General features: G+C 46.2%; 1 protein-coding gene across 1 annotated transcript in view; it reads left to right on the top strand.

Annotated features, from left to right (window-relative positions):
- The window catches only part of LOC310666890 (uncharacterized protein), a 126,124-nt gene that overhangs the window by 26,012 nt on the left and 75,231 nt on the right, over positions 1–24,881 (top strand). The window lies entirely within an intron of this gene.

Here is a 24,881-nt window from a genome sequence, read left to right as displayed (position 1 = left end):
TTTGGGTGCATCAGAATTGGATTTAGTTCAACTAAAGCAAGGAATTGAACGTCCGAACAATTTCCCACTCTCTCCTGGTCCCTTTCTGAAGGACTCGTTTATGGATTTTCAAGACAGGTGGGGAATCATTTGGTGTGATTTCAGAATGCTTTGTAAGCAATTAAAAATCCATATTTTAGCCCCCCCCTCCCATTTTAAGTGTGCAGCTTTGAAATTGTCAAGATCAAAAGACATCTAATGCCCTTCAATTAAAATTGTGTTTTGCTCTCCTTTCTGAGGAACAAACTTATGAGGTTGGGGTTTTTTTTGGAATGGCTAATTACGTATGCTGCAATCCTATACACAGTTATCTGGGAGGGGAAATTGGGGGCTGGGATGTGACTCAGTCTGCATTAAAGATGAATCCACATTTTTCAAAACAATAGACAAACAAAAACACAGCCATCCCTTGAAATGTGCACATTCTAAATTTTGCAACGCAGTACTCCAGCCAAGTGATATGTTCAGAAATTCATATGCTAAGCCAAAGAGTGCATAAAATGCATATATTTGTGAAAATGACATACAAAAATGTATTGGGGAACAATGGTTTTCAAAACTGTGTATATTAGGGCAAACTGCACAGAAAATAAGTTCGTTAGGAGAAATTCATATGGAATTCCTGGTGAATTATATTTTAGGCTTATTTTTTAAATCGCAAATTGCTGCAGAAATGAAAGCTTGGGAAAATGAGAAATGGAGAAATCCAAAATGGACAGAGCCATCTATTCATACCAGGGAACTCAGCAAGGCTTGTGTCCGAATGGACTTGTATAGGCTTGGCACTTTTAAGTAGTTAAAATAGTCCCACTTTAAGAATGCTGAAAACCTAGAAATCAGGGGTATTATTATTTTTTACTGCCTCGTGTAACGTAATGCACTGTGAAATGCGGCTTTGATTTCTTGAGGTTCTTCTGTTGAACACCGTAGAACCGCAATGCCATGCCACAAGTCCTATTCCAGGCTTGCATCAAAATGCCATAAGCACGGGGATTATACACGGGCACACACACTCGCAGCATAGTAATGTTATTGTGCGGTTGGTACGTGCTGGGGCCATGCACAATAAACACGCCTGTCTCCGCACAGCTTCACAGACAGAGCTCAGACCTAACGGAATTCTATAATGCGTACAGGAGATGAAGGGGGAATCAAATATTCAGAGTAGCGACGCTTTCAAAAATAAATAAATAAGCAAACGGTGCCTCCACTGTATTCAAAGACACTGCCGTGTGTATCAAATGGCTTATGCTAATTGCTGGATCCTTTAAGCTTGAAAATGCATACGAGAGACAGCATATTTTACCCTGGAAACATTGTACTGAGTTTCTGCCATGCCTCAGTGGATTGCTAAAAGTGTTTCCAGCAGTTCTGGGTTGTTGCTATTGCTATTATTATTAAATTTTGTATATCACTCTTCATCTGCACAAATTGCATAATAAAACAAGAACAAAAATGAACCAATAAGCCCCCCTCCCATAAACACATTTAAAAGGCCATAGAATGTTGATCAGCCAAAGGCCTGGTTACAGCAAAAGCATTAGAGAGGAAACCTAAGCCAGTGCCCTGGGATGGCCCCAACTGCTGTGGTTGTTATTAAATTTATATACCACATTATTGTTTTATAAGTAGTTTGCAGGTATAAAAGCACTTGCATAGTACAATAAAGGTAAAGGTAAAGGTACCCCTGCCCGTACGGGCCAGTCTTGACAGACTCTAGGGTTGTGCGCCCATCTCACTCAAGAGGCCGGGGGCCAGCGCTGTCCGAAGACACTTCCGGGTCACGTGGCCAGCGTGATATCGCTGCTCTGGCGAGCCAGAGCCGCACATGGAAACGCTGTTTATCTTCCCGCTATAAAGTGGTACCTATTTATCTACTTGCACCCAGGGGTGCTTTCGAACTGCTAGGTTGGCAGGCGCTGGGACCGAACAGCGGGAGCGCACCCCGCCGCAGGGATTCGAACCGCTGACCTTTCGATCGGCAAGCCCTAGGCACTGAGGCTTTAACCCACAGCGCCACCCGCGTCCCTTCTCGCATAGTACAATAACACCGACTTAAATCCCACAACCAAACAATTCCATCAAATCATTAAAATAAACTTCTACAATTCAAATAAATCTATCTTTCATCCAGCTGCCTGCATGTCCCTGCCTGGACTTGGCTGGCAGCATTGGCTGGGCTCAAGAAACCACCCATAATCTCAAGAAACCACCCAAATGCCCCTGAGGCACAGCTACCACCACTGTAAGCCTGCAGACCAGGAACGGCAGTCCTGCCACGGTGTTACAGCCCCAGCAACCAATTGAATATGCTGGATGCTGCTGCCAGATTTGAGTTTGGGGAGTCCTGCAATGCTAGAATTTCTCAAAGTTTTTCAGGGGTTCCCCAATGGGGAGATAAGTATGGGCAGAAAAACTGAGGTCTATTAGAAGCTTCTAAAAGCCACCTGCAAAAGATTGGCCCATACATCTGGCAAGAGTGACCTGTTCTACCATCTCAGAACTTACTTTGCCACCTCTTGTAAGTGAGAATGTAGAGTGAGAATCATGAGAGATATAATCCAGAATGCTCTAAAATGCACACAGCAGTTACAAGGTGTACCAGGAGGTTAAAAGGTGGGTGGGTGGCCACAGCCACACATAGTTCCCTACAAAGAGCTGCTGACAAAAGCTTTGCCGCTAGGGGAGTGTTTTGTATCATATAGTCATGGAGAAGCTTGTCCTGGTCTGCCTCACCTCGCCTGGGTTCCATTTCTCACTCGTGTGTGATGCAAGGGTTACAACTCATGGTTATCTCGGTTACAGCTTATGGTTTGTCTAGAACAAAACAAACCATAAACCCAGGTTCAGACAACACAGCAAATCAAACCATAGATTAGTTCACAGTTGTACAGTAGCAGCAAGATGGGAGGAAGTGCAAAGTGCCTATAATCTCTCCAAGAATTCATGTGCCCTCCTGCTTAGTGGCAAACTGCAGACCACCATTAGTGTCTGGAGTCTATTGGGACTGGTTGGGTGGAAAACAGGGAAGCCAAAGGGTAGGTGGAGCCAGGCCGAACAACAGGCAAAACCAACTTATTATAGGGTTGTCCCCAGCCTCTTCCCTGATGAGTTCCACAAAGACAACAAGGAGACTAAAGGGGAGAAAGCTGCCATGCAGTGTCACCCGCTGTACCAGTTGTATATCCAATTTCCTGGGATTTGGCACCACTAAACTCAATGGGCCTTGCTTTTCAGTAAGATTCAGTATAGGATTTGGCTGCAAACTTATTAGAACAGGGACGGAGAACCTCCAGGTGTTGCTGGATTCCAACTCCCTTCATCCCTGACCATTGGTCTAGTTGGGTGGGACTGAATGGGAGTTGGAGCCCCACAACATCTGGAGGGCCACAGGTTCCTCAGCCCTAGATGCTCTGCAGGTCATCGGAATCTAACACAAAAGCTTTCCTGCAGGCTTACTGCTGACGTTGCTTTCAATTTTACATTGGATAAAATCTGCACTGTTCCCTCACATAAAAGCTGCATTCCCACCATCCGCTATTATTGGTAATGAAGGGAGAAACTCATATATGTAACATTCTGGAACAGCACAGAAACAAAGCTTTAAATTAAGATAATGAAATGGACGTGTTTAAATAAAAAAAAGCAAAACAATCCTGTGTAATTTGTATACCAATTAAGTTATGCATGTGCTTCAGTTTCCTGTCATTAATTATATGAACTAATTCATTTTTTCCCTCTTACAGGCGGATATTCAAAATTTTAGCAAACAGTACTCTCCCAACAGGGACACAGGTGGCACTGTGGGTTAAACCACAGAGCCTAGGGCTTGCCGATCGGAAGGTCGCAGTTCGAATCCCTGCGACATGGTGAGCTCCCGTTGTTTGGTCCCTGCTCCTGCCAACCTAGCAGTTCAAAAGTACGTCAAAGTGCAAGTAGATAAATAGGTACCACTCCGGTGGGAAGGTAAACGGTGTTTCCGTGCGCTGCTCTGGTTCACCAGAAGCGGCTTAGTTATGCTGGCCACATGACCTGGAAGCTGTACGCCAGCTCCCTCGGCCAGTGAAGCAAGATGAGCACCACAACCCCAGAGTCGGCCACAACTGGACCTAATGGTCAGGGGTCCCTTTACCTTTACTCTCCCAAGAGGATAGAATAGACTGATATTGTATAGACATTTAACATGGGAAATTAAATGTTTGTTCCTGTACTTCATAAACATTGAGTTGTCTTTTTAATTGCACAGAGATGATTGGATAAGGCCTGTCACAAGAAGAGAAAGGTGATTTGTCTGCTTTGTGACGGAGTGGCTTAAACCACAGAGCCTAGGTCTTACCGATCGGAAGGTTGGCAGTTCGAATCCCCGCGACAGGGTGAGCTCCCGTTGCTCGGTCCCTGCTCCTGCCAATCTAGCAGTTCGAAAGCACGTCAAAGTGCAAGTAGATTGATAGGTACCACTCCGGTGGGAAGGTAAAAGGCGTTTCTGTGCACTGCTCTGGTGTCGGTGTTCCATTGCGCCAGAAGCGGCTTAGATATGCTGGCCACATGACCCAGAAGCTGTACACCAGCTTCCTCAGCCCGTAAAGTGAGATGAGCACCGCAACCCCAGAGTCGTCCGCGACTGGACCTAACGGTCAGGGGTCCCTTTACTTTACCTTTCTCATGACCAAGGTTCCCTGATATCCATCAGAAGAGGCATCCTAGAGGATGGAGAGAAATGGTTCCTCAACTGCATGAGACAGATTGTGAACATCCTCTCCTCTAGAGCCAGTGGTCCAGTAGGATGATGAGGCAGTGCCACACCAGTACCAGGCTGCCCATCTTCTTGTCTTCTTACAATCAGTCTCTAGGGTGGCACTACCTGGCAGCTTCTACCTCCTAGGCAAAACTAGAATTAGTTGCCTCTGCCTTTTATTGCCTCCAACTCTTCCTGCCATGGGCCTTCCTACCTTTCAACTTACCAGTTGCAATGGGGACCACCCATCATTGTTTGGAGGAGCCATCCATAACCTGATTTTCTCTAGATACTATGACCCAAGAGAGGGAAAGTGCCAACTATAAAAAGAGTCACTATTGCTTCCTGGCTGTTGTTGATGCAACACCTTCTCTACCACAGCTAGATGATGTCTGTCACTTTCCTGGGAACTTGTTCCCTGACTTGTTGGACAGTTCCCCAACTGTACCGGTAAGAGCAGGATCTAAGCCATCCTCCCTTGGCAACAGCTCCTATCCTCCGAACTGTTGACCAGGCTAGCTGGGACTGTTAGGAGTTGTAGTCCAAAACATCTGGAGGTCACCAGCTTGGTCAGGGTTGTTTAAAGTCACGCAGCAGCATTAGCAGTAAGAACAGAAGTAGGCTTCTAAACAAGGAGCAGTAGAGATAGATAATGGTTGGATATAAACTGGAATGAATGAATGTGCTAACCCTCAAAATATGACAAGATATTGCTAATTAGCAATGACACAGCAGGAAACAGAAGCAAAGCATGAATTCATGCTTATATTCTACTATATATAGTCCATATATAACTCTACTGGAGCCTTTGCGTCAATGACTAACATTAAAGCACACTGACAAAATTCTTCAATAAACACTATCTTGGGACCAGATGCTATTGAACATTTCACAAAACTCACTCTCTGCTTCCTGGAGTCAATCCCTCTGCCCTTCTATATAGCACATTAATTTTGATGGCCAACTTTATCTTATCTCCAATAGATCGCTTAACACAGTGTTTTATAAGTGCAGTTTAATTTGGTTTTGGAATAGAATAGAAGGTGGCAGCCAACTAAAAACCTGCTGGGTTGGCATTAAGCTGCAGTGCTTGTCTGTTTAAATGCAGGGTGGGATATGGATGGAAAACCAGACAGGGTCTCCCCACCCAACGTATTTCTTGTTAAAAGCCAGTGTAGTGTAATGGTTAGAATGTCAGAATAGGACCTTGGAAAGCAGGGTTCAAACCACTTCACTCAGTCATGAAGCTCACTTGGTGACCTTGGGCCAATCTCAGTCTCTCAGCCTAACCTACCTCAGGATTGTTTTAAGGATAGGATGGCGAGGGGGAGAACCATCAGCCCCACACTGAGCTCCTTGGAAGGAGAGATATAAATGTGTGTTTTTGTTTTAAATGCAACTCCAGCCCACCCTTCACCTTACAGTCACCAGGCTTAAAACATTCAGCAGACCACAACACATAACAACTATGAACCAGCAGCTAGTATCAAGCAAGCAAAAACCAGCACAGTAAAGGGAGGGAGGGATATTAGGCAAAAATTCACATCAATGTGTGTATTAGGAGACATTCACACTAAAATGTTGGTGAATTTTCATGAGGACTTTAAAAAAAATTCACATGTGGTAATATAGAGAATGCGTAATATAGAGGGACGAGGGTGGTGCTGTGGGTTAAACCACAGAGCCTAGGACGTGCCGATCAGAAGGTCGGCGATTTGAATCCCTGCGACGGGGTGAGCTCCCGTTGCTCGGTCCCTGAAAGCACATCAAAGCACAAGTAGATAAATAGGTACCGCTCTGGTGGGGAGGTAAACGGCATTTCCGTGCGCTGCTCTGGTTTGCCAGAAGTGGCTTAGTCATGCTGGCCACATGACCCGGAAGCTGTCTGCGGACAAACGCCGGCTCCCTCGGCCAATAAAGCGAGATGAGCGCCGCAACCCCAGAGTCGGCCACGACTGGACCTAATGGTCAGGGGTCTCTTTACCTTTACCTAATATAGAGAACTGAAGTTAAGACTGAAGAAATGAGACACCGAGAGAAACTAAAACCGGCTAGTTCTCCCATACCTGCTACTAGTAGAGACAGGAGTCCCATAGGGAGTGCTACACACCCAGAGCAACACAGATAAGTGGTGGGTCCATGAGCATCCCCGTCATGTCCTTCCTGTGGAGAAAATGGAGTCAAAGTCTCACCTTTCCATCTAAGCAGGAAATTAGCTTAACATCTTGATTTGGGTGAGCAATGCAGACACCTTCCATAAGGCTGCCATGAGAGATGAAAGTGAGTGAGCTGATATTGCACTCCTGGACCAGCAACATACTGTAGCCAACCATGATGCCTCTACCAATGAACACTTGGTGAAGGATTTAAGCGGTCAAAGTGGGATATTTGTGAACTATATGTGAATTTTAGAGCAAATGCAATGAATTGTGTATCCCAAGTTAGTACTACTCAGAGTAGACTCATTTAAATTCATGGGCATGACTAACTTAGGTACATTGATTTTAATGGGTCTACTCAGAGCAGGACTAATGTTGGCTATGATCCAATCTCTCTAAACTGCCGTGATAAACTGAGATTTGGAAATGACATTACAAGAATGTGTTAAATGTTCTGCTTGGTTAAAACAGCTAAAACCCATTTCTTGGTCATGGCCATGAATTTATATATCTACATTTCTATTTATTCTTTTTTGTATGTTGTTCTAGGTCCTTACTGCAAAAGACTAGGATATGTAAATACTCAATATCAATAACTTTGCTCAGGGACTCTTCCAACCTGCAGCCAGCCCTGTACAGTGGTACCTCTGGTTATGAACGTTTCAGGTTACAAAGTCTGCTAACCTAGAAGCAGCTGCCCCTGGTTGTGAACTTTGCCCCTGGATGCAAATAGAAATCGTGCACCAGAGGCTCATGTGCAGCAGGAGGAGGCCCCATTAGCGAAAGCACACTTCAGGATAAGAACGGTTTCAGCTTAAGAAAGGACCTCTGGAACAAATGAAGTTCGTAACCAGAGGTACCACTGTATGTTTATTGGGAAGTGATCAAAGATGTGTGATCTGCCAATTTCTCTGTTGACCACAGATACTTCCAATAATCTCAGATTTTGGAGTACCGAATGATCACAACTTTCTGAAGAGGATTCAATGATTTTGGGACACCCCCTCCCAGTTCTTTTTTTCTTTCTAAAAAAAATGTTTAGGGGTACTCTCATTTTCCTACTCATATTGAAATACTGCCCCTCAATTCACAAAATGTTTAGGGGTATGCATACCCCTGCGTACCCCCAGAAAAAGGACTGCCCCCCAGTGGCGTAGCGTGGGTTGTCAGCACCCGGGGCAAGGCAAGTAATTTGCGCCCCCTAACCCGTGGATTTTAGTAGGGGCAGAGAGCTGCGAGTGCGAGCGCGCGCCCCCAGATGTTGCGCCCGGTGCAGCCGGCCCCCCCTGTACCCCCACACTACGCCACTGCTGACCCCTCCCATTGCTTCATTTAAAAAGAGAGTCCCAGATTTGGCACAGAACACTGTGCCTGAGCCATTTGCCACAACATCCAAGTTCTTCCTCTTCTCAGCTGAAGGCCCACAGTCCCTTCTGGGAGTCACAAGCCGGAGATGGGTAAGGCAAGAGGGAACAAAGCAATGAATACAAATTTACCTTTGTCCAGCAGGCTAGTTTCTACATTCCCCTCTCTATCCAGACAAAGGACAATAACAGAATTGAAGGACGTTTCCCAGCCAGACAAAAACACTCAATGAGGATGTGAAGCAAGGGTGGTGAAGGGTTCGACCTGGAGGGAGCCCTGAGGTTCCCAACTGCTGCCCTTCAAACACAGATATGATCAATGTGAATAGCCACACTCTCCTGATTTTAGATAGGAATCTTCTTCCCAGAGGACACCACCGGTCAGAGGTTCCTGGAAATAGAGAGGAAAGAGGAAAGCACAAGGCTCTGAAGGTAACTGAATGGCACCTGCTCTCTATCACCACTGTAAACATCAAGCTGTGAGCTATCAAGACTCTCAGAGAATCCATTGCCTCTTCCCTCCCTTTTTGTTTTGCTGCCCAAATGAGAAAACACGCGGTCTGTCATTTCTCCTGTAGTCACGGTTTAGTGACCCATGAAATCTGAACCAGTTCATTGAGCAGGAGAGCTAAGCAGAACAACAAAACCCCAAATTAGCACAAAAGAAGGGATGGGAGAAGAAAAGGAGGGAAGAAAATGCCTGGGGCAATTGCTTTTTATATAATTTTAACATTTATCTCGCCTAACACTCCTGATTATTTATGAAACAATGCATCTGTCTCGCATGTGGGGGCTGCTATTTACTCCTTCTGTGATGCCAATAAAATAAAACAAAATCCTCCCAAACACACACACACACACACACTGCTGGGATTTCTTTTGCTTTAACTCCATTTTAATCAGCAGGTACGGGGAATCTTGTAGCTTAATTTCAGAAAGCAAGCAAGAAAAGAACAGTGGTCAATAGAGGTTTCTAAAACTAGCAGAGGTGGGTTAGGGTTTGTTGTGTATTACATTTTTTAATCCTTGCAACAATCCCTTGAGGTGAGTTAGGCTGGGAAAGAGCAAGTATTTAAAAGTTACTCAGAGAGCTCCACATAACTGGAATAGAGGGATTTGAACCTGTGGCCCTTTGGATGTTGCTGGATAGACTCCAACTTCCACCAGTCCAGGAATGACATTCCATAAGTGTGGGGCTACTACTGAGAAGGCCCTGTTGTGAGTCAGAACCCCATGGCAGCACCACAGTGATTTCCCTGAGGCAAGTTAGGCTGAGATGTCATGACTTGTCTGAGTCCATCCACTGCACTAATTCCCCCCCTCCCCGACACAGAACACATGAATGGATCTGCTACCAAGAAAGAAAGAAAGAAAGAAAGAAAGAAAGAAAGAAAGAAAGAAAGAAAGATTTCCACCAATAAATGAATGAATGTTTCCTGGGATGCAAGTTGAATTCACCAGGGAGGCTTGACCTCAAAAGGAAATTTTAAGGGACACCAGAAGTAGCATAAGATTTAGGTATGTTTCACATAGACATGATACAAGATGTTTTCAGTCGTGGTGCTTTTCTGGTGTTTGATGCAGTGCACATTTCCCAGAACCCTCCATTTTCTGATTCTCTGTCTATACAAGTTGACTAATTTATCTGAGGAAGTCAGTGAAGATCACACTCCAGTGTGCTTAAACCCCCTTAAGTAAAATATAAAGCTCAGCTTTCTCTGAAATTTAGAGCGCCAAATCAATAATGGACAAGAAATCATCAAGTTTAATCTCAAACACTGTGAACCCAAGTTATCGCTCTTCATGATATAAAACTAATTCCACTCCATGATAAAATGCTACACGCTTGGCTCATAAAGCAATAGATGAAATAAACTTTCTCAATTCGCCATTCTTACAATTTTGATCTTCCCCTGTGCAATAGGATATTTGGGATGAGGTATCGAGGGAGGACTGTGGGCTGTCTGATGTTCCATGCCAGGGGCAGGAATCACACTTCCACCCCAACAGCATGTCTAGGAAAACTTCCACGGGCTACATGTCATTCGTGGGTGGATCTGGAGCTGAAAGTGGGTGAAACAATAAATGCAAATTCTTCCTCTACCCAGCAGGCTAGGTTTTACACATAAACACTCACCCAGTCCTCTCTATTCTGCATCTAGGCAAGCGGCAAGCACTATCTAAGTTCAAGGTCCCATTCCAGCTGGGCAGAAACATGCAATTGTGAGTGGAAAGCAGTTTGATTATGGGGTGTGGTCTCAAGAGGGGTTGGAGCCTGCCTGAGGGCCAGTAGAGAAGCCTGGAGGACTGCATTTGAGGTTCTCCACCTCTTGAGCTGTACGTAAATGCTGAATATTAGAGGTATGGACAAAGAGCATTCTGGTGACAATGAAATAATAACAATTCTGAATACCAAAAAAGTGCAGCAAGAACGTCTAGTAATTAGAGAATATTCTGGCCCCTTGATCCCTTGAGTCATTGCCAGCAAACAATCAAAACACAAATTGCTTCAGGAAAAAGAAAGCGTCACCCACAAAAATAACATGTCCTTGGAATTCGGTGTGAGTCAAGGAAACAGAATGAGAACATGCAGCAGGAGAACAAAACATCAATCTTGGCGGAGTCAAAAGATGGGGAGAAAATCCTCCCACTTCATCCCTTCTTGCCCAGGTGCTGCTGCTGCTTGTTCTGAGACCAGATCTTTTTGTAACAAATCTCATCTGTGTACTTACTTTCTCTGAAATTGTCATGCCTTGACTGAGTGAAGATGCCATTGAGAAGCTGGTTTGCAGTGGACCCCAGGGAAGGCTCCAGTGGGCTTATGAGGGGGGTTGTTGCTGCTGTGAATGCTGCAAAGGCCCATTTCCACCTGGTAGGGGGCGGGGCCCACACTCACCTTGAACAGGTAAAAGAGGCTCATGGGAGGCTGGAGGGACATTTCTGCTGCTGTGAGTGCTGGAAGAAAGATCTGATCCCTGCTGCAAGGCCCAGACTCACCTGAAGTTGCTCCTGGGAGACCAGAGGGACATTGCTGGAACTACTCTTGGATTGGGGCATCTGGCTAAAATGTTTTAAACAGTTTTAACTTTGGTTCCTCTGTTTTATTTTTGTTGGGTTGGTGTTAGTTAAATGTTTAGCTGGGGTTGGCAGTTATTTTAATTTGGGTATAACTGCAAAGTGTTATTATTAGTATTAGTATTATTAGCTTCTATTGATTTATTGGCTTATTTATAGTCTGTATAATATATTCTGTTTTTTAAATGTTTGATGTTTTTAAATACGTTGTAAGTCACCCAGAGTGGCTGGGGAAACTCAGCCAGATGGGTGGGATAGAAATAATAAAAATAATAATAATAATAATTATTATTATTATTATTATTATTATTACACAAATGCACAGAGTATGGGAAACAAAGAAGATGAACTGGAGCTCTTAATACAAGATGGTAAATACAACCTGGTAGACACTACTGAAGCCTGGTGGGATGAGACTCATAACTGGAATGTAGGAATTGAGGGGTATAACCTGTTCAAAAGGAACAGACTAAAAAGCACAGCTCTTTGTTGCAGCAGCTCTGACTACAAGCTCCGCAGGCGAATGGTGTCTCTGGGGCTGGTCAGGGGGTGCTGGTTGCCAGGAGCCGAGGTGGCCTCAGAGTAAGCCAGCAAGCGGGTGAGGGAGCCCAGCCAGCCAGTCCTTCAGACTTTGCTGTTGTCTCAGGCCCCTGTGGGGCAGTGTGAGGAGGCAGGGCGGAAAGCTCAGAGACCAGGGGCGGCAGCAGCAGCTGCCCAGAGGACTCCCACTGGAATGTAGGAATGTAGGAGGGGAGAGGAGGCTAAGAGAACACTCCCCAAGGAAGGGTGTTCAAAAGAGGGTGAGGGGCTGCCAGCTCTGCAGGCAAGGGGTGACGTAACTGGGCTCCTGAGCCCCACGGGGTGCCACAGAAAGAATGTTGTTGGTCCAAGGGAGCTGTGGACTCAAAAAGGTTGTCAGATTTAGGTATGCAGTGACAGCAGCAAGAATTTTGATGGCCCAGAAATGGAAACAGGAAGAAATGCCGACTAGGGAAGAATGGAGAATGAAGCTGATGGAATATGCAGAGATGGACAAATTGACCGGGAAAATTCAGAACCAACGCGATCAGAGATTTACCGAGGACTGGAATAAATTTACAGAATATATCAAAAATGTATGTGAGGACCAACTAACGCTTGCTGGCTTTCAATAAGCTTTGTGAAAAAGATCGATTGAAGTGTTGCTTGAATGATATGATAAGATTAAGATTGGTAAAGTGCAATATAAATTTAAGAAATGCGAGTAGTAGTGATAATATGGAGAATTGTCAGATAGGCTGAGGGAAGTCTAAAGATGTAAATGTAAAAGGCGAATGTTAAATATGGATGGAATGTATATTGGAAACTGAATAAAAATTAATTATATAAAAAGAAGGTTGAGTCAGGATTAAGAGATCTGCTGGTGGCTTCAGGGATCTGCTGGTGCTTTATGCTTTGGAATTTGGAAGAGATCCCTTTAGGTCTGGCAAGCACATTTTAGGTGAACGCTTTGGTTTGCTTGCTGGCTTCATACCCAAGGCTCTCTTCGCAATGAGGGAGTTATTTCCTTAGCTTGGAAACCACAGCCTGCAGCTGCATCAAATGCCCAGGGGACTAGAGGAATGCTTCTCTGCCAGAATTAGCTAAATTCTTACCTGCCAGTAATCCTTTGATTATGGTTAATTGGGATAATGTTGGTTTGCAGTTTCTCCAAGTTGTTATACTTTAATAAATATAACTGTATACTAATGCTGTCTCATGAGTCTTCTTTTGGGTTTTGGCCCAATGAAGGAAACTTCCATCTTAAGAAAATATGGAAAGGAGAAGAGGCAGCTGCCAGACACCTTCCCATCATGCCTGTATCCAAAGCAAACTAACTTCCCTGCAGCATCATTTGGTACAGAAGCCTACAGGTTCAGATACGTGTCTCAGGTGCTCTAAAAGCTATGCAAACTGTAACATCCGCATCCAAGCTCAGATTAAACTAAGGACAAATCCCTGGCTTCTCTCCCACCCTCCTCACCACCAGAGGTGCTTGGTGCTCACTGGGGCCAGTAGGGTGGAAAGCAGGGAGCCCAAACAGTAGGTGGAGCCAGAGTCAATGACAGGCACAACCAATTAAATCTGGATTTGCCCCGACCTTCCTCCTTGCAGAGTTCAACACTGAGAATGGGGAGAAGGAAGCTGACAGCAAAGGCTGCCCTCTAGATTGGTTGAAAGTAAGGCAGGCTGGTGATAGGGACGCGGGTGGTGCTGTGGGTTAAACCACAGAGCCTAGGACTTGCCGGTCAGAAGGTTGGCGGTTCGAATCCCCACGACGGGGTGAGCTCCCGTTGCTCGATCCCTGCTCCTGCCAACCTAGCAGTTCAAAAGCACATCAAAGTGCAAGTAGATAAATAGGTACCGCTCCAGTGGGAAGGTAAACGGTGTTTCCGTTCGCTGCTCTGGTTCACCAGAAGCGGTTTAGTCATGCTGGCCACATGACCCGGAAGCTGTACGCCGGCTCCCTCGGCCAATAAAGCGAGATGAGCGCCGCAACCCCAGAGTCGGTCACGACTGGACCTAATGGTCAGGGGTCCCTTTACCTTTACTTTAAGGCAGGCTGGTACTTGGGAGCTGGCTGAGGATAGGCAGGGGTTGGTTGGGCAGTGACCTATTCATCCACATGGACCAGCCTCCATTTTGTGCCACCAATCCCACAACATGTCCTTAGATTCCCCCTTTGCCCTTAGATTGACTCAGAAAATAAGCTGTATTGTTTCCAATGTGTATTTTGGTGATGGGGAAATAACTTGGCTAGTTCCTCAGCTAATTCAACATGAGCAGGGGCAAGATTGCCCAGCACTGCTTTCTATTGCATTTTAATAGTTATTTGTATTGGGTTTTAATTTTTCATAGCTGCTCTGGGAGCCAATTCTTTTGGCTGAAAAGCCAGGCAAGAATATTATAGACAAACCATCCAAAGCTCATGCTGCTTTTCATTAGAAGGAAAGGCTGTTTGTTTGTTTGTTTGCAGCGACTTCTTCCTACATTTCCTGTTCGAGTAATGTCACCAGACTAACCAGCTGCAAATATTTAATGGGCAGATGGAGCGGGCTGTAAAGAGGGGTCATTGTGAAGTTGGTAGAGCATCTGTTTTGCATGTAGAAGGCCCCAGGCATGGGAGCCAACTCCTAGGTCCCTTCACCCCACGAATAAATATTGCCATTCAAATGGTGTGCTTGTGCCACATATTGGAATCTATTATGTGGAGTGGGACATATCTGGCCCCCAAACATTTTATTCAAGTTGGCACCCCTGGTCCCAAGTTCAGTCCCCAGGTAGGGCTGGCAATGCCTTAAATCCTGGAGTGCTGCTGCCAGTCAGTGTAGATAATAAGACAGTGTAGATAATAACTAGATGGACTAATGACTTACTCAGTATAAGGTAAGGTAAAGGGACCCCTGACCGTTAGGTCCTGTTGCGGACAACTCTGGTGTTGCGGCGCTCATCTCGCTTTATTGGCAGAGGGAGCCGGCATACAGCTTCCGGGTCATGTGGCCAGCATGACTAAGCTGCTTCTGGTGAACCAGAGCAGCACATGGAAATGCCGTTTACCTTCCCACCGGAGCGGTACCTATTTATCTACTTGCACTTTGACGTACTTTCAAACTGCTAGGTGGGCAGGAGCAGGGACCGAGCAATGGGAGCTCATCCCGTCGCGGGGATTTGAACTGCCAACCTTCTGACTGGCAAGTCCTAGGCTCTGTGGTTTAACCCACAGTGCCACCCGCGTCCCTTTCAGTATAAGGTAGTTGCCTATGAAAAAGTTCATTCTGATATGTCTCCTTTAGGCTTCTTCTCGGGAGAGATCCAGGCCCCCAAGTACTCTGAACATCAGCTTCAAACCCTTTCATCATACTTAAATTAGCCTGCGATTTGCAGGAGCCATCCTAGCTCACACAGAGCTATATTGTCATATGTATGTATTTATTTCATTTATTGCATTTGTATATCACCCTCCATCTTCACAACATTAAAATACAAAATTAGAACATGAAATAGATAACAAAACAAAAAAGCATGTATGATAAAACCCCTGGCCAGGGGTGCTGGCTCATGGGGGCTGAGCTGTTTTAGGCCCCCTCAATATTTTTGGGGAGGGGGCCCAGCCCTCCCAATGTGCAGGGCACAAGGCACTCCAGCAGACAGCGTGATACCCAGCCTCCTCCTGACTGTGGGGCACTCCAGCGCAGGGCATTCAGCATGGCACTTGGCGCGACACCTGGCCTTCTGGCCGCACACCATCACAAGCGCATGTTGCATATGTGACGTCACAAGCATACCTCATGTGCTTGTGACGTTGAACCCCATCAGTCTTTGACACAAGATGGTGCCTAGCAGTTCAGACCCCTGACTGTCCAGTGATCTCTCCCCCATTGGTGAGTAATTGCATTTGTACAGCACTTTTCTGCCAAGGTGCCCAAGGCAGTTTCCAATTTTAAACCATTAGAACAAACAGAGTTCTTGCTGCCCACCCATGTCTCCTCTGCTCCAGGGAAGTCTGAAATTGAAGATGTAAAGCCCAAGGTCAAGATGGGGGTTCAGATCGGCAGTGTGGGGTAATTGGGGGGGATGGAGCTGCGTGTACGACATCTTTAGGACTGGATAACCTGGACGCGGGTGGCGCTGTGGGTAAAACCTCAGCGCCTAGGACTTGCTGATCACATGGTCGGCGGTTTGAATCCCCGCGGCGGGGTGCGCTCCCGGCGTTCGGTCCCAGTGCCTGCCAACCTAGCAGTTCGAAAGCACCTCCAGGTGCAAGTAGATAAATAGGGACCGCTTACCAGCGGGAAGGTAAACGGCGTTCCGTGTGCTGCGCTGGCTCGCCAGATGCAGCTTGTCACGCTGGCCACGTGACCCAGAAGTGTCTGCGGACAGCGCTGGCTCCCGGCCTATAGAGTGAGATGAGCGCACAACCCTAGAGTCTGGCAAGACTGGCCCGAACGGGCAGGGGTACCTTTACCTTACCTTAACCTGGCCTGCTTGACACTGACTGTGGGTCCTGGTAGCCAAGGAGGTTGCTTCTATTTCTCAGACATCCTGGAAGTTATAGTTGTGCTGGATTCTGACAAAAGGACAATAGAGGCATCAGAGCCACCTTGGGAAGAGCAGAAAGTGGGGATGGGGGAAGGCTGCTGGAACAGAAGAAGGCAGGTGGACCCTGCTTTTTTCAAATTCCTTTCCAAATGATCCCTAGCATTGAATTTGTATTTTTCAGAGCTGCCTCACAGTGGGACAGCACCTTTATTGAGCTATCCAGTATGACCCCCAGGTTCTGGTCTTGGCCAGTCTCCACCAGTTCAGAATCCAGGAGTGCAAATTTAGACCTTTTAGCCCCAAGGGGCATCACTTGTTTACATTGCCTTAAGTGCACAAAACTCATTGCATGACTCTAATCTAAAGGTTAGTGAAAGAAGGGACAATGTAAATCATGCCTCTTGAGCATGGCCTGTTGTGGGCTAGTTGGACTCCTTAATTTTCCACTGACACAACAGGTGTTCCAAAAGTTACAATACAATAAAATTGTACCCAAATTTTAGATTGCATCTTATTCTTGAAATTCAAGGTTTTCAGGGAAGTGATACATTTGTTTTGTCTCCCCTGAATCTTCCAACATTCAGTTTCATTGGATAGCTGGTACAATCATCTTAGTGAAGCTGAGCTGGTCTGGTCAGTGCTTGGATATAAGATCACCTGGGAATACATGCCACCATGAGGCCATGGTAGCATAGAATGATAGACAGGACCAGCCCAAGACATTTTGGCACCTGAGGCAAACCACAAAATGGCATTCCCTCCACCAGGGAAGAAGGGGAGTGAAGATCTACATCAGGAACAAGAAGGGAATAAATATTTACATAGAAAAAAGAGTGGGAGGAGACCAGCAGCACCTCCTATTCACCAAGAGGTCATTGTAAAGGTGGCATGGTGGTGGGGCTGCCAAGGATGCAGTAGGTCCAGCTTCCAAGGAGGGTGCTATAGCTGTTGCTGCCACCATGGCAGTGGTAGCAGGGCACAATCATTCCTTGGAGACTGAATCTGTTGCCCTTGGGAATCCTGCTGCCCAAGGGCGGGCCAACCCTGATGTTAGACATTGAAGGGGCCTTGTAGGTATTTTAGTCCGGTGTTCTTCAACCTTTGACCCTCAGATGTTCTTAGACTACAACACCCATCATCTCTGACCATTGGTAAGTTGGCTAGTAATGATGGGAGCTGCAGACCAACAATATAGGAGGGCCCAAGGTTGAGGAACACTGGACAAGAAGGTCACCAAGGGATCTTTCATCTCTAACGTTCCATGATTCTGTTACACTATACTTCACTACTCTTAGACACAACCTGCAAGCATCATTTACACACACACACACACACACACACACACACACACACACACACACCCCTTCCATTCTAATGTTGCTGCTCCCTAAGTCAGTGTAGTTTTCTGAGAGTGGCATCACACTTGGGTGACATTGCTTCCTTCCCATCCCTGTGTCATCAAGCATCTGTCCCAGATACGCAGTGGCACTGGAGAGATCCAATCTCCTCTCTGAGTCCTATCAGACATTATCCGACAAGATTCAGCTGACAGCTGACACCGTCTCTTCTTAACTGCTTGCAGCGAGACAAATTTGATACACAGCACTGGCTTTATAAAAAAAAAGACCAAAACCCCCCCACAAAACCCTCCTTTCAAACAGAAATGACACTCTGTACACACACACAACCAGAATCATGCATGCATTCATGATTTGATTGCAGCAATTACTGTGAGCAGATGTGTTCTCTCTCATAATGAAGTCTGGACTTTAAAACAACACCATCACCACCAAGAAAAAACTAGCGGGCACAAACAAGCTTTGTGGGAAAGTTCCAGAGTTCTGGTAGATTGCCCCAGTTTTGGTTTTGCTGAGTGAGAAGCCAGTGATGGAAGGTTTAAAGGTTCTTTCTTTCTTTCTTTCTTTCTTTCTTTCTTTCTTTCTTTCTTTCTTTCCTTTTCTCCACACCCCCTCCCCAAAGGTTTTTGGGAAGCTTTAAGGGAAATGCCTGCTTTGTTTTGGCAATGGGCTGAGGTGTTTCATTGTCACCATGGGAACGGGAGGGAAGGCAGGCCCCAACCAAGCCGTGATGCTGCAAGGCCCACCACCTGGCTGGAGGCAGAGCAGAGCCAATGGGATAAATTTTTAATCTTTGCAAATTGCCTCTCTGCAGAAGGATTCTCATTCGTTCTTTTTTTAAAATATTGATGAATCAAGAGCAAAGTTCTTCAGGCTGGGGGATGGAATTATCAGTGTTCAAATGAGATCTTTACCTTAACTGGCAGCTCCTGATTTTCATGCCTCACCCTTTTTGCGGGGTTGAAACGGGATTCGCTTCAAAAGAATGCTTCCACCAGTCAGTCCATTTTTCAACTGAGTGAATGAACCTTCTTGAAAAATTACAGGGATATAACAAGAATGCCACTGGATCAGACCAACATCCCATCACATCCGGTTTTTTGTTTACCCAGTGGTCAACCAGATGTCCCCAGAACAGTGGCGCTGGGCACAAAATTGTTAGGGTGGCAAAATGTCAACACCTGGTGCTGCCTCAATACAGCTGTGCATTTTGTTAGTGCTGGGCTCCAGGAAGTGAACTCTCCAGACAACGGAACAACTTTTCTTTTCTTATTTCTGCATCAGAGATCTCCTGGGTGATGTGGATGCCTTTAAGCAGTTTAACAGGCTGCAGTAGTGACTGACTCTGGGGTTGTGACCTCATCTCGCTTTTTTGGCCGAGGGAGCTGGCGTACAGCTTCCGGGTCATGTGGCCAGCAGGACTAAGCCACTTCTGGCGAACCAGAGCAGCGCACGGAAATGCCGTTTACCTTCCCGCCAGAGTGGTACCTATTTATCTACTTGCACTTGACGTGCTTTCGAACTGCTAGGTTGGCAGGAGCTGGGACCGAGCAACAGGAGCTCACCCCATCGCGGGGATTCGAACCGCCGACCTTCTGATCGGCAAGTCCTAGGCTCTGTGGTTTAACCCACTGCACCACCTGCGTCCCTTGGGGGAAGTAATGACTGTTAAAGTGGAGTGGCACTGCTTTAAACGAATAGTGCAGGTGCAGCTTTCATGAAACAAACAAAACCGGGGTGCATTTTTGTTTACAAATACAAACTCAAGTGGAAACCAAACTGGCCAGGAAAATGAAGGCAAAATAATAAGAAAGGAAGTACAGTCTTGCCATTCATTATCTCCTGCCCAAAGTGTGAGAAATGGCAAGTTTGGGCAAACATATCAGCCATGGATCTCCCTTTCTATAAGACTTGCCAGTTTGAAGCCTATTATATCATTGTACCTTGAGACACATAGTTGGACCCCCTCTGGTTGAAGTTGGCTAACCTGCTGTCATTCCCCTTCCTGGTGGCTGGAAAGCAGAGTGTTGCATTCACAAGCTAGAGCAAGCCATTAAAAGAGAAGCCTTTGCTCTCTGCCCTGGGCAGGTTAGGCTATTTGTCAGCGGGTTCTGACAATCTTCTTGTAAGGAAAGTGCCCCCCTGGGCTTCCCAGAACAGGCTATCGTAGCACATTACGTGTCTCTGGCACCTGATGTATTGGATTAATGTCTATCAGAGAGGACCAACTTTCCTTTAATATACTGTGTTAGGCCAAAGGAGGACAATTCCCCATCAAAGTCAGCCTTTATTAGGAACGCGGTGGAAGCAAACAAACTTCGCCTTGCTCCATCTTGTTCTATTAGAGCAGGACGAGGTCAGGGAGATGAAATTGTAATGGCCTGCTGATCTTGTATGTGTGTATATATAGATATGTTAGCTTTCAAACTGGATGCAATCCGTGGGGGAACTAAGGTTTCTGAAGCCCTTTGATTTTACTGGGTTGTTATTTGTGGTCTCTGTCAAGTCCCATGTAAAAGAGCTGAGCATTCACAGAGATCGCTTCAGGGCCTCCCAGAGCAGGGGTGAGGAACCCCCAGCCACTGGGCCAGACGTGACCTGCCAGGCTTCCCCATTTGGCTCCTGTGGTCATTTCAATGAAAGCATGCCCACTTTCTCCACAGCTGGCATGGGGCAGGTAGAGATCAGATCCTCCAAGTGTCCTTATTTTCCAGGGACGCCTCTGATTTAGAGAAGCCATCTCAGTTTCTGGTTTGATACTCAAATGTCCCATTTTTTCCTATTTTCATTGGAGAAGCATTGGAGGGTATGGAGTTATCCGACCCCATAGCTGTCTGAAGGCAATCCTGTATAGGAAAGGGTTTTTTTTAATGTTTAATGTTTTATTATGTTTTTATATATGTTGCCCAGAGTAGGTGGGGCAACCCAGTGTGATGTGTGGGGTATTAATAGTAAAATTATCATTACAGAATGGGTCGTCCCTATTTTCATCTGGGAAATGTTGGAGGGTATGATAGATGCGGCTGCAGAAAGGTGAACTGAACTAGCACACACCAGCTGCTGTACAGTGAGTTCAGCCCTGCTAACTACACCAGTGTGGTGTAGTGGTTAAGGGCGGTAGTCACGTAATCTGGGGAACCGGGTTTGCGTCTCCGCTCCTCCACATGCAGCTGCTGGGTGACCTTGGGCCAGTCACACTTCTTTGAAGTCTCTCAGCCCCACTCACCTCACAGAGTGTTTGTTGTGTGGGAGGAAGGGAAAGGAGAATGTTAGCCACTTTGAGACTCCTTAAAGGGCGTGAAAGGCGGGATATCAAATCCAAACTCTTCTAACTGTGGGCATGCCAGCCAATTCCCTGCTGGGAACTGGATGGTGTGCCCAAACCCTGCAAAACACACACACACACACACACACACACCCCAGGACCAAACTTCCTGCACATCAGTTGATAGGTGGGGAGCTCAAGCCTCCTTTCTGCAGAATCTCCTCTCACCCTTGTAGACCAACTTTGACAGTTGAGTCAGACAACCTGATGTCACTATGCACCAGATGATTGTCAGGCAGCTGGCCCTGCCCAGCTTTCAAAATTGGCCCACCCAGTGGGGTTTGGGATAAATTTATGGTCTGGGCCACATAGGTTCCATATTCCTGTTCTACAGCTTTAGCCCATAAGCGATCCCTGTTCTCCTCAGTGAAAGTGTGCGTGTATAACTTTTTTAAAAAATCCTTAATGATCTTTTGTATGTCAGAGGTATTTATTTATTAGGCCTCTCTGAAGGGACTCTCAATAAAGACAGCATATAACTCTTAGATATGAAGCATCGGCAGTGTTTAAGCTAAAACCAATAAACAATTATTTTCATTAAAAATTACAGTGGTGGGTACATACGCTTCAGGTTACATATGCTGCAGGTTACAGACTCCGCTAACCCAGAAATAGTACCTCGGGTCAAGAACTTTGCTTCAGGATGAGAACAGAAATCGTGCTCCGGCGGCGTGGCGGCAGCAGGAGGCCCCATTAGCTAAAGTGGTGCTTCAGGTTAAGAACAGTTTCAGGTTAAGTACGGACCTCCGGAATGAATTAAGTACTTGACCCGAGGTACCACTGTATGCAAAACTGAAATAAAGCAGTAACACAGCTTCCCGGTCTCCCACAAGTTCTTAGCTGGAGCCACAATATCTATTTTGCTGGATTTAGCTATGCTTTCTCCTTCACCTCAGCTTCCACTGTGATCTTGAAATAGGTGCCAGAAAAATAACCGGAGGCTGTTTCCAAGATTTCAGGCCCTACAGAAAGGAAACAATAGGCACCACCCCAGCTGTGCTGTGGTAATATAAGCTGGTTGCCCATAATGGTGGCTGCTCCCTGACCCAGTTCTTCCGCTGAGCATGTCCAACCTTGTTAAAGCACAATATAGCAGTGGGTTACACATGCCCTAAAGGAGATTTCCCAAACTCTGAGCTGCCAGGTGTTTCAGGACCACAACTCTCACAACCCCCAGCTGTTGGCCATGCTGCCTGTGGCTAGTGGTCTTGTAGTCCAACAACAATTGTGGAAACTGACCTAAAAGGGCAGGACTACAAGAGAATGTTCCCCATGCTCAGTTTTCTTCCACAAACTCTGATTTCCTCCCCTCGTTTCCAATCCAGTATATTAACAGCAAACACCTTCTAAGACTGCAGACAGTTTACATGGCACCACTTGTACAGAAGAGGAAGGTGTCATATTAAGCAAGCTTGGGGGAAAGCTTGTGGCTGCAAAAGTCTTTTGGGTTTTTTTATAGGGAGGACCCCCACCCCCCCAAAAAAGTCCAATGAGGAATGAGAATGGAATGCTGAGTGACTGTTGGGCACAGTGGGGAATAAATCAGGAAATGAGAGGGGAAATAGAATGGAATGGAGTATCCTGAAAAAGGCATGGCTGGCTGGCTAGAATCCTTCCAACCCCATCTTATTGCAGGTCCCATTTGTCTCCCCTTAAATATAGAGGGAAGGCAATAAACCACTCCATAAAACGACAGCTGAGTGTAATCAGGGCCAGTCCTGCCATGGATTAAATAGGAAGCAGCAGCTGCAGGCAGAAAGTTTTTTCTTCATCCACTCTGCATCTTCGCACATCCTTTGAAAAGAAATGACCGCTCCCCACTTAAAATGGGGGGCGCCCTTTGCGTGGACGCACGCAGCCCCTAGATCTGGAACGGCTCCATCAGCATAGGCTTGGCTTCGCCTTCCCTCAGGTTTGATACCTGGAGGTCTCCGCCTACCTCAGTCAGTTGTCCAATCCCACCTGGGGGAAGCGTTGCCAAGGAGACCAGGCCAGGTAGGGGAGGGATTACATGCCCACACAATAAAGGGAGGATCTTACCTGGGAATCCTCACTTGGCTCCAGAGCTTCTCCCACCCTACCCACCCTCAGTTAATGTCTTATTTTGCAGGTTAACTTTTCTTCATAGGTTTTGCAGGTTAACTTTTCTTCACAGGTATGCGGGCGCTGCTACGTTAAGGTCGCTGTTAAAGGGCCGGAAAGGAATTTCCCTGCATTGGCAGGTTTCACCTTTCCTGTAGCAAAACGTCACAACTTTGGCGGTATCAGGCCTTGGGCGGAATCCTTTAGTCCATCTTCCTCTTTGCGGCGGCGATACCAGGGTTCCCCGTTAAAGGGGTTTCTGAAGGGAGGCTTTGACCGTACGCCGAGAGGTGGTCATTGCTCTTCCCTGCAGTGGCGGCGTAATGGGGGCAGCTATCTCTGCTTGAACATATGTTCTCCAGAGCCGGCCCATCCCCCCCCCCCACTGGATAACCCTGATGCTCCCTAGGTCCCTGGCTGGGGAGTGGGGAAGGAGAACGCCCAATGCCTGAGCCAAGGTCTACCCACATTTGAAATTTAATAAAGTTGTGGCCAATTTAATCCCATAGCATGTTGTCTTGAGTCGTTATTCCACATGATGGGGGGGGGGGACCGCTCGGGATCTGGGGACTCCGCCTGTCCACGCAATAAGGAACAGGCCAGAGCAGGGGACATCCTTTTGCGCTTTAGAGACAAGGAAGCTGAAGGCTAGTACTATTATATCTGCCTGGAAAGCATCCTAGATTGGTCCTCCTCTGCTTTTTCTTGCTTTCCTCACCCTCTCCCTCCTCTGCCTCCATTAAGGAGATTCTCCTGTCAAGCTGAGACCGAGTTCCTTTTGATTCATCACATCACAAGAGGGGCGGCGAGGCTTTTGCTGACAGCCTAAATTCTAGCCGTCTCTTCAAAACATGGTGGCATTAATGTTGGCTATAAATATAGATAGCGCTCACATGCCACTTGTCAGGCGAGGAGGCTCCGCTGACATCTCTAGGAGACCCATTGCAATGGAGGGCTTTTTCCCTCTATCTGTTGTATCATTTAAAATAGGGACCAGGAATATCAGTGCAGGGAGGCTGAACATATCTCCACTTTAATCTGCTCAGTGCTGTAAGGCACAGAAGCAAGGGGTTTTTGTACACGAAGCCCTGCTCAGAGTAGGCGCACTGAAATCAGTGGACATGGAACTTAAGTTCCTTGATCTCAGAGGGTCTACTCTGAGTAGCAATTACTTGGAGAGAGCCCAAGATCTTCTGTGCTCAATGGGATTTGTGCGTGGCATCAATGAGTACCCTTTGTCCCAGAGTCCGATATGCCCTCCCCAGCTGCTCACTGGCCCTGCTTCAAACTCCAAATATATTCGCCAAATATATTTTCTTATTTTGCCTTGAGCCACACCCATCAACCAGGCCTGCAGGGCCAAATTTAGAGGCCACAAACACTGAAATGGTTACAGTGCCCCCCCCAAGCAATTCACAATAAAACAATGCAAAACTGTAGAATAACATTTTAAAATTAACAAAACAAAACATAGGTTTATTGCAACACTTGACAGGATCTGATCTCCCTGCATTATTTGATATAACTTGTTTATTTTAAATTTATATTTTTTGTTATGACTTTTCTGTATCAGATTAGATTGTTATTTGGTGTGTGATCTTTGCTGTCTGTTTTGTTGTTTCTTCAGCTTGTAAACCGCCTTGTGCATATAGAAAAGGCAGTATACAAATTTAAAGTGAAATGTGA

This window comes from Podarcis tiliguerta (assembly GCF_965153285.1).
Source record: "Podarcis tiliguerta genome assembly, chromosome: 16".
Taxonomy (NCBI): domain Eukaryota; kingdom Metazoa; phylum Chordata; class Lepidosauria; order Squamata; family Lacertidae; genus Podarcis; species Podarcis tiliguerta.
This window is presented reverse-complemented; position numbering and strand designations above follow the sequence as displayed.